This window comes from Dioscorea cayenensis, chromosome 17, assembly GCF_009730915.1.
Source record: "Dioscorea cayenensis subsp. rotundata cultivar TDr96_F1 chromosome 17, TDr96_F1_v2_PseudoChromosome.rev07_lg8_w22 25.fasta, whole genome shotgun sequence".
Taxonomy (NCBI): Eukaryota; Viridiplantae; Streptophyta; class Magnoliopsida; order Dioscoreales; family Dioscoreaceae; genus Dioscorea; species Dioscorea cayenensis.
In genome coordinates, this window is record NC_052487.1 from 11,414,054 (window position 1) to 11,430,576 (window position 16,523).

The 16,523-nt window shown below is 41.3% G+C and overlaps 3 non-coding genes across 3 annotated transcripts; 2 read left to right on the forward strand and 1 right to left on the reverse strand.

The window, feature by feature from the left end:
- Positions 1-784: 784 nt before the first annotated feature.
- LOC120281434 lies at positions 785-891 on the forward strand. The gene has a single exon (XR_005542574.1). It is a non-coding gene; the product is annotated as a small nucleolar RNA R71 (small nucleolar RNA).
- A 3,708-nt stretch (positions 892-4,599) lies between these two features.
- LOC120281540 lies at positions 4,600-4,706 on the forward strand. The gene has a single exon (XR_005542678.1). It is a non-coding gene; the product is annotated as a small nucleolar RNA R71 (small nucleolar RNA).
- An 8,471-nt stretch (positions 4,707-13,177) lies between these two features.
- LOC120281554 lies at positions 13,178-13,284 on the reverse strand. The gene has a single exon (XR_005542692.1). It is a non-coding gene; the product is annotated as a small nucleolar RNA R71 (small nucleolar RNA).
- Positions 13,285-16,523: the final 3,239 nt, after the last annotated feature.

Below are 16,523 nucleotides of genomic sequence, written 5' to 3' on the forward strand. Positions count from 1 at the left end.
CTTCCATGTTACTAGGAAGACAACCTAAAGGACATTCAGAATTTGCCTTGGCGAGTTCCCCTACTTGATGCTCAAGTGATTTTACAGAAGCTTGGAGGTTTCTCAAAATAGAACTTATCTCACTGAACTATTTGGTGTGCTGAGTGTGCTGAGCATTCACCTTGCCAAATTGTGCATCCATGCTACTAGTTTGGCTATTGAACTTGGCATCAGTAATGAGCATGAACTTGGCAAGACCTCTTCAGTGGTAAATTTCTTCTCAAAAGCCGGTTGTTGAAATTGAGATCCTTGGGGTGGTGCACCTCTTTGTTGTTTGCCTTGGTTCCATGCAAAATTTGGGTGATTCTTCCATCCCGGATTGTAACTTGAGCTATGCAGGTTACCTTGATTTCGTTACCCCCCAATGTAGTCGACATTCTTAATGGAAGAAACATAGGAGCTAGAAATAGGAAATTGGGCTGCACCATGTCCACCACCACAAGTGCTATAACTCATCACTGATTCTGACCTCAAACCACTGCCCATAAGAAGATCAAGCTTTCGAGTTAACACATCAACCTTTGCAGCCAAGGCAGCATTACTACTCACTTCATAAATTCTAGCAGTCTTTTGTGAAAATCCCCTTGAGGCCAAATGTAATTCATTGCTTGCTATAGACTCAAGTAATTGCTCAGTCTCATCGGGGTACTTGTTGCTAAGGAAACCACCCACTGCGGCATCAATAAGTTGGCGAGTAGCATAGTTCAGCCCGTTGTAGATGATTTGTACTCGTATCCATGAAGCAAAACCATGATGGGGGCACCTTCTAAGGAGATCCTTGAATCTCTCATAGGCTTCAAACAATGTTTCGGACTCCCCTTGTTTAAAGGCTGAAATTTCTTGTCTTAATTTGGCTACTTTGCTTGGCGGAAAATACCTCCTAAGGAACTTCTCAACCATATCCTTCCATGTTTTTATAGACCCTGGAGATAATGATGTAAGCTAACGATATGCCCCATCTCTCAAACTGAATGGAAATAGCCTTAAATGGATAACATCGTCTGACACCCCATTAATCTTGAATGTAGAGCAAATTTGGAGGAACCGGGAAAGGTGGTCATGTGCATCTTCATTTGCAATACCATTGAATTGAACCGAGTTCTGGACCATGGTGATTGTACTTGCTTTAATTTCAAAATTGTTGGATGCCACGGATGGTGCTTGAACACTAAACTCATCACCCTTCAATTGAGTTCTTTCATATTCGGATAAAGTGCGTCGCTCTTCGGCCATGATTGAAGACTCTCTATCCTCAATTTCAATGTTTTGTGTACCTGACCCTTCACCAACTTCTCTCAATCTCCGATACAAAGTTCTTTCAATTTCACTATCCGGTGTAATCAAGGTCGATGGATTTAAACGTGTCATGCACAGTACCTTGCAAAACCAAGAAAAAATGGTAGAATGTTAAGATCAAAGCAAAAGAAAAATAACGATAAAAAATGAGTAAATAATGAAATGGCTAGAGTAATAATTGAAAAGATTCCTAGAATTCTTTAAAGTGTCCCCGGCAACGACGCCAAAAACTTGATTTCTTCCCCGCAAATGTACGAGATTGCCAAGTAATACCTCGTGTGAAGACACAAGGATCGTATTCCATGAGGCTAAGGATCTCCTATTACTCCTTCTCGAACTATTATCTAACCTAAGATCTTAAGTGATGGAATTAACTCTACTAGATGCAATAAAAACTAAAACAAGATTTCCAACAAATTAGAGAGAACAAGCAATGAGCAAGCAAGAGAATCAATGTAATGCAAAGGCCTATGGATGTGGATCCCCTTTTGGGGGTTATCATGAAACATGGATGATGATCAAAAGATGCAAGGGTAAATTGGACCAAGAGGTTTCTAGATTAGAACAATTCTAATTTCTCGCCGATTGAACCCTAATCCCATACGAGCATTGATAGGAATTTCTTCCAAATCGATGTTTCTACGATTGCATTAAGTACGAGGAAAACCCAAATAGGAGTAAACCTACTCTTCTTCGGCTTAAACCTAACATGGAGGGATACCAACACCCAATTTCTCAGCGTGATGATACAAGTATCCCCTTCTAATCCGTTCATGATCTAATACATGTGAGCAGGTCACATCTACATGCATCTCTCATAAAATGGCTACGGATTTCTCCTTAGTGTAGCACCTAGTATGAAAACAATGGATTAAATCTCAAGATAACCCAAGCATGGAATTAACAAGTCATTATCCAAAATACATGATAAAACCCCCCAAGGTTCACCAACACCCGGTGGCCTTTGGGGTCTAGTGTATCATCATCCCACAACATATAACACAATCAAGCAAAACACAAAGCAAAAGCATAGATGAGACTCCTAGATGAAATGGTGGAGGAGGTAGAGAATGTGCTGAATGATGCTTCCCCCAGCAAAGGAATGCCGAATGACGCTTCCTCTAGCCGTGGGTCTCCTTCCTTCAAATCGTGGTTGATATCCCCTTAAATGATGTTGCCTTTGCCTTGAGAGCCTTGGACCTTGCCCTTGAATGATCTCCTAGCTTCCTTGCCCTTCTTCTCTTTCCCAAGGTCACCCAAAGTCTGTCAAGTGGTATCTCAAAACATGTCCAGAAAAAGTCCCTTGTTCTGCCCTAAAAGTTAGCTTTTATACCCCTCATGGCACACCGGTCGTATTGGGGTCATATGGGGGTCATATAGCACTCAAATAATCTAGATTCACGCTCCATATAGGATACATACGGGGTCCATATGGCCTGAATACGGCCTCCATATGGCCCCCATACTTGGTGGTATGAAAATCTGGGCAGACAGCTTCAATTTCATCCCGCTGCTATAGTGTATATGGCCCCCATACTGGGTGGTATGGGGATGGTATGAAATTGCTGTTTTGTTCTGTTTTCATCTAAATGATATCTTCTTTTTCTCCGTGGCTTTCTTATGCCCTATAAAGTAAATAGTAGACGATTAAGCGCAAAACGGGCATCAAACCTCACATGGTATGAAAATCTGGGCAGACAGCTTCAATTTCATCCCGCTGCTATAGTGTATATGGCCCCCATACTGGGTGGTATGGGGGTGGTATGAAATTGCTATTTTGTTCTGTTTTCATCTAAATGATATCTTCTTTTTCTCCGTGGCTTTCTTATGCCCTATACAGTAAATAGTAGAAGATTAAGCGCAAAACGGGCATCAAACCTCACAAAATACATGCAATGTGAATACGATATATATATGAAAACACCTACATTTAGACACTTATCAATACCCCTCAGACGTCTTACTGAACGATCAGCTAACTAAAGCGCCATGCGAGTAGGCCTTGGTTCTCCAAAACCCAACTTTTGGAAGAAAGTGTAAGCATCACATTACTACTAGCCTTGAGTCTGCCAATGCCTTTTCTTCACCCAAATTCCAATTGTTCCATGGGATGATAAAACTTGCAGGATCCTTTATCTTGTTTGACATGTTCTTTTGCAAAATCACTGAGCATAATGCATCTAAAATCATAGGTGCACTTTCCTCCATCTTCCTCTTGTTGGTCAAGAGGTCTTTCATGAACTTCGCATATTGAGGTATTTGTGACAATGCCTCCACGAATGGGATATTAATGGTAAACTGCTTAAATAGGCCCATAAATTTCTTATACTGCTAGTCATTTTGGTCATTTTCTAGCCTTGAAGGGTAGAGGATCCTTGGTTTGTAGGTGTGGGAGCTACCTCCCTTTCCTTACCCTTCTCCTCAATCTTTTTCTCCTAGGGTAAATCATGTGCAACCGTTTCAGCTGTCAGCTTACTCTTAAGTTTGTGACCACTCCTCAAAGTGATTGCTTTCAACTGCTTTCTTAGGTTTGTCACTGTGTTGCTAGGAAAGCTCCCTTGAGGTCTCACTTAAAGTGACTTCACAATTTGTCCCACTTGATTCTCTAAGTTGTGCAATGATATAGTGTGGTTGCGAAGCGTAGTCTCTACGCCCTGAAAGCGTGTGTTGGAAGACTTGATGAATTTGGTTAATGCACTTTCTAAACTTTGTCTCCGATTTTCTAGACTTGAAAGTCAATTTTTTAAATTCAGTGACTATTGTTGCTAAAAACTTTGTGGTGCAGAAGGTCTCACCTGCCCCTGATTACTCCAAGAAAAATTTGTGTAATTTTGCCACCTCAGATTGAACTTGTTACTATAGGGATTGCTTTGGCCTCTCACTACATTCCTCACAAACTCCACCTGCTCAATAAGTGCTGCACCACAAATAGAGATAGTGCAGTCAGATGAGATATATATACCTCCATATCCCTCACAATTCATTACTACTACCACTCTTGGAGAAGTTAGAGTATTTAACTTTTTGCTCAATGCTTCTACTTAGGCTGCTAGGGATGTGAATACATCAATCTCATGAAGACAGGCTACCTTTTTCTTGTCACGAGTATTCCATTGATAAATGTTCATAGCCATTTCTTTGATGAGTTGGCAGGTGGATTACAGGGTTTTGCTTCCTAAGGTATCTTTTGCTGTAGCATTAAGTAACTGTTTTGTGCTTGGATTCAACATATTGTAGAAAGTGTAGACAATCATCCACTCGGGGAACCCATGTTGAGGACATTTCTATAGGAGATCTTTGAACCTTTCTTATGTCTCAAAAAGAGACTCCAATTCCATATGCACAAAGTAGGATATCTCATTCTTGAGCTTTGCAGATTTTCTGAGAGGGAAACACCTAGCAAGAAAAGCTTCAACGATTTCCTCCCATGTAGCGATCGATGGTCGAGGTAACGGTTGTAACCACTATTTTGCTCTCCCTTTTATGGAAAATGGGAAGGCCTTCAATTGAATAACATCATCTATAACCCAATGATCTTTATCATGTTGCACACTTCTAAGAAGTTCTCGATGTGGTTGTTTGGATCCTTGTTGATCAAACCATTAAACTGTGCAAACTACTATACTATCTGGATGAAATCCGGCTTGAGCTTAAAGCTTTAAGCTGTAATTGATGGCTTAACAATGCTAGATTGTGTGCTATGAACTGTAGATCTTGCACAGTCTAAGAGTGTCCTCTGTTCCTCATTCTGCTCAGCTATATTATCAGACTCCTCAATCTCCATTTAATCTTGATAGTTCTGTTCTTCTACTGGTTCCTCTACCCATCTATAAATTCTTCGTTCAATCTCTGGATCACCTTCAACTAATGTCGAAGGGTTACTGAATTACACTTATGGGGTGTATAAATTATGCAAATATAAAAATATATGCACTTAATACTATAATTGGTCTGTAATACCGCAAGTGTATGGGTCATCAAGTAGTACCTCGTGGGTGAGCACAAGAGTCATATTTTCCCAAGAATCGCGAGAGGCTCCTATTACTTCCTTTTCACTTAATCAATAGCCTAATCATTTATGCACTTTCTTTAGTTTACTTATACAACATTATTAAACAATACAACTAGAGATGTCATTAAGCACACTTAGAAGGAGTTGGAAGTTTGTATGGTAGTTATCTTGATTATTAATTATTATAGGTGTTAAGCGTCAATTGTGTTCTAGGATCGAACCAGGGGAATTCAAAGGCCTACTAGCCCAAAAAACTCATAGTGACTTGGTCTAAATCAATATGTAACAGTCATTGGGCACCCATTGTACACCCATTGTGCACCCGTTGTACCTCACACTCATATAGAATTGCAATGAGTTCTAGGGATTCCAAGTAATAAATCTTCTTCCTAAATGTAGGTCTAAGCCTTTGGTCAAGGTGGAAGGTCCCTAGCCACAATTAAGACCTAGGTGCTAAAATCACTTCAACGCTTAACTCTGTTGCACCCGCAACTAAGCCCCAGTGGAAGGTCATCCTTTAGCCCATTCACTCTACTATGACTGCAAAGAACTTGAAAAAATGGGGGTAGAATAAATCACACCGGAGGGGAAATGGGACGTCCGCTACCTCTTGACTCACCCTTTTAACCCTCTCCAATCTATCTTTGTCTAACTCTCGTGGTGTACCACTCAGTCACAAGGGTTACCAACAAGAACTCTCAACCCTAGTGTCACTCTAAGAGAGTATTCATACAATAAAGCATTCAAGATTTGAACTCAAATAAAACATCAATTAATTGAAAGCATAATAAAGAGGTTCAATAAACGAATACATCCTAGGGTTCACAAATACCCAAGTACCCACTAGGGGGTTTAGCTCTCCATGAAGCTAATTACAATCAATGAAATCAAATGTAAAAGCAAAGAATCCATAGAAAACCCCTCGATAGTCGTGACGATGGTCTTGTGGAGAGTCCTCTACTCGTCCAAGGGTCCCTTTGTCCAGCCTACGTGATAAGTGCTTGTGTGATATGAATGCGAAGCATTCTTTCCTTATGTTGAGCATTACTTTTCTCAGGTTTTAACATTAATATGTGTGTTTTTATGTTACTTTTATGCAGGTATGGTTGTGAGGCTGAGTATGAAGGAAATAGGCCAATGTGGATCATAATGCACTTATTTTGGAGGAGATCTTGCTAAGGTTCAAACGCGAAGACATAGGACAGGTGTGAGATGTTAGAGTGTGTGCCAACCTCCTCGCATTCGAGTGAGCACAGCCATTTGGAGGGGCACAAAGGCAGTTACACTCGAGCATTCCGTCTTATGCATATAAGAACAGGAGCTCCACCAACATATATATCATTGAAAAAGCAAGTGATTCACGATGTGAACGTGTGCCCGTTTGCGTTACCCCGATGAAAGTATGGAATTGGGAAGGTATTCAGGTCAAAAACTGTAGCATAGCAATAAAGCAAGTACTGTAGCAGTATTCACAGCCGGCCGAGAAATCAGAGAAACAGAGAATCCACGCGGGCGTGTGGAAATTATCCACGCCCGTGTGGAAATTCTGCACAGGCGCGTGTAGCGTCCACGCCCGTGGAGTTGCCCGATTCCAGCCCTATTTAAAGCCGATTCAACCCCGATTTTGGTATTCTTTTCTCCATCTTTTCCCCAACTTGAGAGAGGGCTTCGGCTAGGGTTTTGAGGGGTATTGGCCAAGGTTTTAGAGACGTTCTACGGCTCCGACATCGTCATTCCTGAGGAAGAAGGTTGGTAGGGGAGCTTCCGTCGAGGCGTATCCTATACCGGACGAGGGAATCCTTGGACGACGAGTAGAGGACTCTCCACAAGACCATCGACATGACCATCGAGGAGGTTTCTTTATGGATTCATTGCTTTTACATTCAATTTCTTTGATTGTATTTAGCTCCATGGAGAGCTAAACCCCTAGTGGGTACTTGGGTGATTGTGAACCCTAGGATGTATTCGTTTCTCTGAACTTCTTTATTATGCTTTCAATAAATTGATGTTTATTATGAGTTCCATTCTTGAATGCTTGATTGTATGAACATTTTCACTAGAGTGACACTAGGGTTGAGAGTTCTTGTAGGTAACCTTGTGAGTGAGGTACACACCACGAGCGTTAGACAAAGCTAGGTTGAAGAGGGTTGAGAGGGTGAGTCGAGAGGTACAGGAGCATCCCCTTTCCCCTCCAACGTGATAGATTCTACCTCCATTCCTTGAGTTCTTTGCGGCCATAATAGAGTGAATGGTCTAAGGGATGAACCTCCTCTTGGGCCTAGTTGCGCGTGCAATGGAGTGAAGCATTGAGGGGATCTTAGTATCTAGGGCTTAATTGTGGCTAGGGACCTTCTGGCTGGACCAAAGGGTTAGGTCTATAATTAGGAAGCGATTTATCACTTGGAATCCCTAGAGCTCAATGCAACTTTATTCGAGTGCGAGGTTGAGAGGTTATTTAATCTCTCCTCCGGGACATGAATAGAGTTAGGCATAGTTGACCTTAGATTTGGGACTATGTATGTAAGGATTTCCACGACTCACCATTGCATTGATTGGGAAGCATAATAGAGAGTTCTTGCACTTGAAACGATTTTCCTAGGTGAAGCATCATCCGAGTACCCCATCTTTATCGATTGCCTTGCCTCCTCCTTACTTTTGCTCTCTTACTTGTTGCTTTTAATTGTTGAGAATTGAATCATTATCACACTTATCATTGTTGATACTCCACATAGCTAAGAATCGAATTAAGTGTCTTTACTCCCTACTCACTATAGATTCGACCCCGCTCACCCGGGATTATTACTTCAAGAAACCCGTGCACTTGCGGGATATACGCAAGGGGATCTTGTCACTACGATACACCTCGCTGGATCGGTGCCGACGAAAGCTCTCATACTAACCTTCTTCCAAACGGAGAGCGATGTTGGAGCCGTAGAACCTCTCCCAATCCCTAGCCAAATACCTCTCAAAACTCTAGCCACCGTCCTCTCTCATGTTGGGGAAAAGATGGAGAAAAGACCACTGAAATCGGCCTTAAATAGGGCCAGAATCGGGAATCCACGGGCCCATGTGGGCGCCCCTGTGGATTTTTCGCACGGCCGTGTGGAATTTCCACATGCCTGTGTGGATTCTCTGTTTTCATCCTTCTTCGACCGGTTGTGAACAGTACCTACTGCAATGTTTTGCTACAGTGCCGTGCTACAGTGCCGGCCCTAAACACTCCCAAATCCATGCTTTCATCGAGGTAACGTAAATGGGCACACGTTTACGTCCTAGATTGCTTTGCTTCTTCAATAACGAACATATTGGTGGAGATCTTGCTATACATGCACAATCCGGAATGCTTGAATGTGACTGCCCTTGTGCCCCTCCAAATCATTGTGCTAACTTGAATACGAGGAGGTTGGCACACATTCCCGCATTTTGAACCCGACTTATGTCTTCGCGTTTGAACCTTCTCAAGATTTCCTCCAAATGGTGCATTTACGATCCACATTGGCTTCTTTCTTTAATATTCAGCCTCACAACCCTATCTGCATGAAAATAACATAAATACACACATCTTAGCGTTAAAACTCGATAAAAGTAATGCTCATCATAAGGAAAGAACACTTCGTATTGTTATCACACAAGCACTTATCAAAAGAGATGTGTACACTATGAAACTCCCCCCCCCACACTTAAGTTGTACATTGTCCCCAATGTACACATGCAAGCTCACTTATAATGTATATCAATCAAGAACAAATGTGGGAGAAGCAATCAAAACAATACTTCCCTGACTCCTAGTGTTTCATTTGATGGAGCTAAATCCTTGGGAGTTATGTTCCAACGGGTTGTGAAGCACACACGGCCAAGTGCTGAAGCACCATTGGCCGTGCCCATGACAAGTCTCAATTCACATGATGACAAGACCATCTGCACGCATACACGATGGGGTTTAGTGAAGCTTAATAAAATAAAAACAACTCGAGTATATAAAAGATAAGGTAATGAATACAACTCGAGAACATAAAATGAAAATAAACTCAGAAGGAAAGTCTTTTTTGAGTATACAAGTCCAGAATAAAAATGCAGAAGTAATAAGACGAAAGAAAATAAATCAAGTGTTAGTGTCATCAGGTCTCTTCTCACAATAACCTTATTCCAAGTGGAGCGCGATGTCAAAGCCAAAAAACCTCTCCAAAAACCCTACCAATACCTCTCCAAACCCTAGCCACCGCCCCCTCTCAAGTTTTGGAAAGAATGGAGAAAAAGAAAGCTAAAATCGGGGTAGAATTACGGCTTAAATAGGGCTGGAATCGGGCATCCACATGCCCCTGTAGATTTGCCACACGGGTCTATGGAATTTCTACACGGGCGTGGATAATTTTGACACACCTGTGAGGATTCTCTAGAATTCTCTTTTTCAGCCGGCTGTGAACAATACCTGCTACAATACCGGCCCGAAACACTCCTGAATCCATGTTTTCATCGTGGTAACATCAATGGGCACACGTTCACGTCATAGATTGCTTTGTTGTTTTCAATAACCGGCCTCATTGGTGAAGATCTTGTTATCAATGTATAAGCCAATATACTCGAATGTGACTTCCTTTGTGCCCGTCCAAACCATTTTGCTAGCTTGAATACATGGAGATTGGCACACATTTTAACATCTTGAACCTGACTTATGTCTTTACGTTTGACCCGTCTCAAGGTTTCCTCCAAATAGTGCGTACATGATCTCTATTGGCTTTTTTCTTTAACATTCGGCTTCACAACCCAATATGCATGAAAGTAGCACAAATGCACAAGTATTAGCACTAAAACCTGATAAAAGTAATGCTCATCATAAGGAAAGAACACTTCACATTCTTATCACACAAGCACTTATCAGCCCACTTGACCACCTACACCAGCTCTAGTAGCACCGGAGTCTTCTTCCTCTCTATCAACATCATCCATAGTCCACTACTCCTGCACAAGATTTGAGGTGATCAGGTGCTATTTTGGTCCACACAACAAGGAGCCAAGACGAGGGTAGCTTCATCACCATCGTTAACCCAATGATAATTGCTTGTGTATTAGCAATACGAAGTATTCTTTTCTTACATTGAGCATTACTTTTCTCAGATTTTATCACTTATTCTTGTGTATATGTGTTCTTTTGTACATGTAGGGTTGTGGAGATAATTGCGAAGGAAAGGAAGCAAAAGTAGATCATAGATGCAATTTTTGATGAAGTTCTTGGATTGAACAAACGTGAAGACACAAGTTATGCTCAAAGACATTTGGGTGTGTGCCAACATCCATTGTGTTCAAGAAAATATACAAATTGGAGGGGTACAAAGGCAGTCATACTCCTGTGTTTTGAGTTGTGCAATACTAGCAAGATCTTTGTCAATGTGATTTCAATGATGATGGAAAACGATCTACAGTATGAATGTGTGCCCATTCATGTGGCCTCGATGAAAAGTGTGGATTCAGGAGTATTTTGGCGAAATACTATAACAGTTCGAAGCAAGTGTTGGATTCAAAGCTGGTGTTAAAGATTATAAATTGACTTATTATACTCCTGACTACGAAACTAAAGATATTGATATAACTAATGTAATAAAGATACCAATTGTCATTCCAAAGACTACAACCATTTTATTTTATACCAAAAGCTCGTGAATGAATATGTATGGAATAAATAAATTTCACCCACCTAAGTAAAGAATTGTTACAAATAATGAATAAACTAATAAATTTAGGTAAGAAGCAATGTAAAATAAATCGTATTTGATAACTGTAGCAAATCAATGTAGCAAAACCATGTAGTAGTTACTGTTCATAGCTCGCAGGAAATCAACGTCTGAAAATTCACACGAGTATATGAAAATTCCACACGCCCGTGTGGATTCCCGATTCCAGCCCCTATAAAAGCCGTGATTTCGGATTCTTTTCCAATCTTTTTCTCATGCTTTCCCTATATTTGGAGGCGCTCGTAGCTAGGGTTTGGAGAGGCTTTGGCTAAATCGTTGGAGTGGTTCTACGGCCTTTGACACCGCGTTCCTTCAGAAGATAGTTATTGGGAAAGCTTTTGTCAGCATCTATTCGGCGAGGTGTACACTAGGCTTGACAAGGGAACCCTTAGAGAAGACGAGGCAACTCCACAAGACCATCGATACAGACTACGAGGAGGTTTTACTTATGGATTGCATGCTTTTACATTCGATTTCATTATTGATTGTATCATGCTCCATGGAGAGCTAAACCCCTAGTAGGTCTTGGGCTTGTAAACCCTAGGATAATTTTATTTCATTGATCTTTCATTATGTTTTTTTAATTGATATTTTTAATTGAGTTTCAACCTTGAATGCTTGTTGAATTGATTTTTCCCTTAGAGTGACACTAGGGTTGAGAATTCATTTTGGTAATCCTTGTGGATGAGTAACACACCATGGGGGTTAGACAAAACTAGGTTGTAGAGGGTCGAGAGGGTGAGTTGAGAGGTAGCGGAATGTCCTATTTCCTTTCTGATGTGATATATCCTACTTCCACATTCCAAGAGTTCTTTGTCGTCAAAATAGAGTGAAGTGCTAAGAGACAAACTCCACTATGGCTTAGTTGCGCAAGCAACAGAGTGAAGTGTTGAAGTAATCCTTAGTGCTGGGGTTTAATTATGGTTAGGGGTCTTTCGATTAGACCAAAGGGTTAAATCTATATTACGGAATAGGGTTTATCACTTGGAGCTCCCAAATCTTCATGCAGCCCCACACATTGTGAGGTATCGAGAGTATCCCTTTCTGCTAGGGCATAGTGTGAAGGTTAGTCAGGTTGACCTTAGGTTTTGAATCATGTGTTTTAGGATTTTCATGACTCATTAGATATCAGTTTGGAGACATAATGATTGGTCTTTCACTTGAAACAATAGTCCTAGGGTGAGCAATACCCGGGTACCCCATTTTCTATCGATTGCCTCTCCTTATCCCTATTATGCTTTCGTTTCTTCTCTATACTTTTATTTGCATTGATATTATTCACACCACTCTTGAATCATCTTCACCATAGTTAAATAGCAATTCTTGTGTTTCTGAGCACTATTCCCTATGGATACGACTATCCACTCACCAGTGTACTTTATTAGTTTGACAATCCATGAACTTGCGGTACGCACTCTCAAGGGGTATATCGAGTTTTTGGCACCGTTGCCGAGGAATAGGCATTTTTGAAGCATTTTGCACTTTGCTATCTTAGTTATTCATCACTTGTTCTATTTCACACTTTCTTATTCTTCCATCATTCTGATTTGTTTTCTTTCTCTAGTTGTAGCTCCAGGTTATGACCTAAGGAAAACCTTCAACATTGTTTGAAAGTGATCCAGACATTGGAAGGAGAATTTATAGAAGGGGGAAAGAACCTATGTAAGAATAGTCAAATCAAGCTGAGATAGAAGGTGAAGGGTCTGATAATATGGCAGAATAGAATGAGCAGTAGAGGACACTCTCAGATTATGCTAGACCTATAGTTTTTGGCACACAGTTTACTATTGTGCGACCACCGATTATGACTCAAAGTTTTGAGCTCAAACAAGGCTTCATCCAGATGTTACAATAGTCATTACAATTTAATGGTTTGGCTGGTAAGGATCCAAATAATCATATTTAGAACTTCTAGGAAGTGTGTTACATGCTCAAGATTAATGGAGTAATGGATGATACTATCAAGTTGAGACCCTTCCCATTTTCCTTGAAAGGAAGAGTGAAACAATGGCTACATTCATTACCTAGAGCATCGATCACTATATAAAAAGAGATGGTAGAAGCTTTTCTTGCCCGATATTTGCCTCCAAGAAAATCTGTGAAGCTTAGGAATGAGATATCTTCGTTTGTGCAAACATTATTGGAGTCTCTTTTTGAGACATGGGACAGGTTCAAGGAGCTCCTGCGGAAATGTCCTCAACATGGGTTCCCCAAGTTTATGATTATTCAAACTTTCTATAGTGGTTTGAACCTAATCATGAAACAGTTACTTTATGCTGCAGTAGGAGGTACCTTAGAGAGCAAGACCCCCGATGAAGCCCAACATCTCATCGAAGAAATGGCTATGAACAGTTATCAGTGGAATACATGGGACAAAAAGAAGGTAGCCGAACTTCATGAGATTGATGCAGTCACATCATTAGTGGCCCAGGTTGAGTTATTGAGCAAGAAGTTAGACACTCTAACTTCTTCTAGAGTAGGGCCGTGATGAGTTACACTAGGTGTGGGGAAGGACATGCACCATCTGATTGCCTTGTTTTGATTGGTGGTACTACTTCTGTGGAACAGGTTGATTTTGTAGGTAATGCAATGAGAGGTCAAGGAAATCCGTATAACAATATCTACAATCTGGGGTAGAGGAGCCATCCAAACCTTTCATGGAGAAATCAAGGACAACAGAAGACTATGGTACTACCAGGAATCCAACAACAGTAAGCCCCAAACATGGAGAATAGAGTTTCACGGTTGGAAAATTGGATGACCGACCTAGAGAAGGCTTTGACCAAGTTTATTTCATCATCGAATACAAGATTTCAATCGGTTGACGCCACACTTCGCAACTACACTGCATCATTGCACAACATGGAGAATCAAGTGGGCCAAATTGTGAAGTCACTCTCGAAAAGACCTCAAGGGAGTTTACCTAGCAACACGGAGATAAACCCAAGGGAACATGTAAAGGCGATCACTTTGAGAAGTGGTCGTGAAGTTAAGAGTAGACTTCCTAATGAGAAGACCAATATTGAGTCACCCGAGGTCGTGGAGGTTAAGGAGAGAGCCAAAAAGAATAAGGTGGTACCCCCACCTTACAAGCCAAGAATCCCTTAACCTTCAAGATTGAAGAACGACCAAAATGATGAGCAATACAAGAAGTTCTTGGGTCTATTCAAGCAGTTGCACATCAACATCCTATTTGTCGAGGTGTTGTCTCAAATTCCTCGCTATGTAGAGCTTCTCAAGGACCTCTTGAAAAATAAGAGGAAGTTAGAAGAGAGTACATCTATGATCTTAGATGCCTCTTGTTCGGCAGTGTCGCAAAAGAATATGCCGAACAAGAAGAAGGACCGTAGAAGCTTTATCATTCCATGCAACATTGATAATTTGGGGGAATAAAAGGCATTGCCGGATTTACGAGTTAGCATCAACATCATGCCTTATACTTACTTTTGAGATGCTAGGCTTGGGAGAGCCTAAACCCACTCGGATGACACTTCAATTGGCTGCTCGAACAGTTAGACATCCGAGGGGCATCATTGAAGATGTACTTGTAAAAGTTGACAAGTACATATTTCCGGTAGACTTTGTAGTGTTGAATGTTGATGAGGATGCCGAGGTTCCATTGATACTTGGGAGGCCATTCTTGTGCACTTCCAAGGCTCTCATTGACATGGACGGTGGGAAGTTGACATTACGAGTTGGTGATGACAAGTTAACATACCGTCTCACCGAAGCCATGCCACATTCTCTTGATTTTGATGATACATTGTATTTTCTTGATACTACTGATGAGCTAATTGATGAATACGTAAAGGAAATGATGTGTCTGGACCCGTTTGAGGGCTTTCTAGATCAAGAGGTGGAGAATAAAAAAGTTTTAACACTTGGCCTCGAGGACAAGGTGCAACCTACCCTGGGGATCATGAAGACAATGGTCCAAAAGATGAAAAGAGCAAGGAGACATCACAAGAAGCATCCCAAGGCTAATGGGGATGTGCAACCACGGAGTAAGGGTGACAAAACTTTGTGTGGTAACAAGCTCGGTAACTCTCCCTCTACCTTGAAACAGTTATGTGCATCATGCTTTCAAGTTGTAGGTAAGAGGGCAACTTTCATCTATGAGCCCTCATGAGGTAAGAATAGATACATAAAGCTTAGTGACGTTAAACAAGCGCTTCATGGGAGGCAACCCAAGTCTTTATTATTTTTCCACGGTTAGTTTAGTGTTTACATGAATAAGAGCTTGAGTGTTGGTTTCTTGGTCTTTTACATGCTATTGTTGTGTTTTTCTTATGGATTGTTGGTGGTTTAGTGTGCGTAATTGTTATTGGCGAAGTTTCTTAGTCGTTTGAGCATGTTTTCCATAATTCTCGGGTTAGTTTTTTATAGTATGTGTAGGCTCTTTGTGTATAAGTGTGCAGAAAGTTTCTGCAGAGTCTGTAAATTTTTATAAGTCATCAAGAGAAGACACACGGCTGCGTGGAATTTCCACAAGGGCATGTGTTTCCGTTCAGAGCCTATCTTGAGAGGACACAGGTGCGTGTGAATGCCACTGTAAATGGCCTTGTGACGGTCACACGCCCATGGGTCATTTCCACATGGGTGTGTGGATCACTACAGAGTTCTCAGACTCTATTTTGAGAAGACACATGGGCGTGTGAATACCCCTGTGGATGACTCTTTGAACTACACACGGGCGTGGGTAATTTCCATACGCCCATGTAAAACTCTGCAGAGAGTTCTCCTCCATCTCGAGAGTACACAGGGGCATGTGATTGCCCCTGTGAGTACCCATGTGAGCATTTACACGCCCATGTGGAATTTCTACAGGGGCGTGTGGAACACTTAGCCATTTTCTCAGGAGGACAGAGAGGCCACAAGGGTGTGTGGGTACCCCTGTGGGTCAGGCACACGAGCGTGGGTAATTTCCACAAGCCAGTGTGGATACTTTCAAAGGTAACTTATGCTATCCTGAGAGCATACAGGGGCGTGTGTCTGCCCCTATGAAGCTCTCATGTGGAGTCACACGGGCGTGGGTAATTTTTATACCCCTGTATAAATGTATAGAACTCAAAAGGCTATGATTTTTCTTTATAAACTACTTGTGCCTTTTCATTTTAAAACATCTCCACACTCAGAGAATGCCTTCATTTGCTATCTTGACCTTGTTGCCATCTATTTGAGGGGATTTTAGTGTGTTTTTGGCCGTTTTCAAAGTTTTCTTTTCCTATCTCGTCGGTAAGCCCTCTTCCTCTTTTTCTTCACCAATCTTGATTTATTTTACTTAAAATGGTGAATGTTGCTTCGATTTCATGTTTATAAGGTTGGTTCATGTTTTTAGAGTAATTTCGGAACAAAGTTTTGATGTATTTTTGAGGTTTTTGCATAGTGGCTGTGTGGTTTTCACACCTCAAAGATCCAAACGACAGTGTGGATTTCTTTAGAATTAG